This window comes from Dreissena polymorpha, chromosome 14 (assembly GCF_020536995.1).
Source record: "Dreissena polymorpha isolate Duluth1 chromosome 14, UMN_Dpol_1.0, whole genome shotgun sequence".
Taxonomy (NCBI): domain Eukaryota; kingdom Metazoa; phylum Mollusca; class Bivalvia; order Myida; family Dreissenidae; genus Dreissena; species Dreissena polymorpha.
The window spans coordinates 19,874,742-19,877,128 of NC_068368.1; positions in this window are offsets into that span (position 1 = coordinate 19,874,742).

A 2,387-nucleotide genomic window follows, 5' to 3' on the forward strand; every position below is an offset into this window, starting at 1 on the left:
CCTGCATGCTTACCAGCCTTTGTGCCGTTCTGAATTTCTGCCTGCCTAATACCTGCCTGCCTACCTATATGTCTGCCTATATAACCACCTACATGCCTGTCGGCCTACCTGCTTGTCTTCCTACCAACATTCTTGATTTCCTGCATTCTTATATGACGGCCTGCAAGTATGCATACCTGTCTATTTACTTACATGCCTGTCTCTCTTATGCAAGCGTTCCAACCTTCTCTGCTTGCATGCCTATGTTTCCGTCTGCTTACCTGCATTCCATGCCTGCATGCATACCTTACCGCGTAACTATCTTTCTGTATGTCTGTCTTCTGTCTGCCTACATTATGTCCTACCTGTCTACCTGTCAACCTGCCTGCCTACCAACTTGCATGATTTGTTGCTGGAATGTAAAACCGTCTCTATATCTGTCCGCATATCTGATATATGTGCAATCCCTGCCTGCCTTACCGCCGTCATGCCTGCCTGCCTTACCTTCTTGAAAGTATGTATGTCAGTTTGCCTTCCTCATGCAGGTCTCTCTGCATTCCTGCATGTCTGCATGCGTGTCATATTGCGTGCCAAACATGTCTGTATGTCTGCTTGTGTGGATTTATTGTTTGCCTTTGTGTCTGTCGCTAGCTTTACCTTCATGTCTGTCTGTCTGTCTACCTGTCTGTAAAATTATCTTCCTGTCTGTGTGCCTGTCTTTTTCCGAGCCTTGCCGCCTTCTATCCTGCCAGTCCGCCAGTCTGCCTGCTTGCCTGTTTACATGCCTGCCTGCCTGCATTCCTTCTTTCCTTTGTTCCTGCATGCTTGCTTGCCTATCTGTCTGCCCATATGTTTACCTCCTGAATGACTGCCTGTATACCAGCCTGCTTGTCTGTCTACATACCTGCCTTTCTGCTTGCGTGTTTTAACCGAACGTCGTCATAAGATTCATTCTTTCTTTTTCAGAACGTTTGCTAACGTCTGTAACATTTTAACGTCTCTCGTAATTCGGAACTTTTACTCTAAAACGTTTGTGATACCTTCTATTCTTTGAAAACGAAGGCTATACTCATACGTCTGTTGTTTGTGTGTGTCGCGACGCTGGTGGAAGCACACAGCCGTCACCGGATTCAGCCCGGATGTAACCGGCAGGCGGCACCGTATGGATGCTGGTGGACGCCGTTGGACAGAGATGTCATGGATCTAAACGTCTTCCGTCAAATAGTATGTTTGTTTATTCGATTATTTTTTGTAATGTATAAAATATGTTTGTCAATCTGTGAAAATACAAAAACTCACGTCCGGTACTACTAATTGCATCGTTTAATTGAGTGTTTTTCTTTTTCAAGCATCTTTTTAGGTCTAGTTTTGTACCAGTTTTTTTAAAGATAATTTTGGCTAGGAATATTACTGGTATGTGTGTTTGATAAGAAATCATTAACTAAATTAAATGCAAAGAAATAAAAAATAAAACTGCTAATATGTAAATGAACTCATGTTTGATATGAACATTATCATTTTTTTTACATTTTTAATCCAAATTCATACAGATATCTTTTTGGGGGGGATGGGGTGAGTATGGGGAAATATATTTTTTCAGTCAGGTCATGTGTTCACTTTGATTTAAAATAATGGTTTACATTTTCGCTTCATACAAAATACATGTTCATTCGCAAATATATGCCATTTACGACGCCTTCTTTCTACTATATTGTCAAGACGTGTTAGTGTTTTTGCAGAAGGTCCCCAACACGCCAGCAAATGAAAACGTCAAATGTACTTAAAAGGGCGACACAATCATTCAATATGATTATGTGTCGCCCTTTGTGTCGTTCGGGCGTGTTGACGACCTTAAATCAAACCAACACGCCAGAATGACATTGCAGAAGTACGCCGCCCTAGCCGGACATAATTGTTCAATAAATTAGGTGCTGCAAACTATAGTTTATAGTGGAATATCTTTACTAGAGGTATCATATTGTTTTGCATACTTATAACTTTTAAACATGACCCCTAATCGTTTAAAAAGATGTTCGATATTAACGACCCTATAACACTAAAATCATGTGCGTAGTATTCGATTTATTCGTCACGGTTAGGCATCACTGTTTTAATTTTATGTTTTTACCGGTGCATTTGATTGAGATCGGTTTAGACACGCGATTTGGTTTGGGATTATTCATTATATGGTTAATGAGAGTTCTGGTATTCCCTTTAATCTCGGGTTAAACCCCCAAAGCGTTGAATCGATCGTTATCAGGCGGTTGTCCCATGTTTTTATCACTACATGTATTTGTTTTTATTTGGTCATGTTGACGAAGAAGTTGATAAGAACAAGAATTGCTATCCTGACAGAGTTTCGAAAGTTTAATTGTTTGCTTTAGAATTGCCAGAACAAAATACCTCAA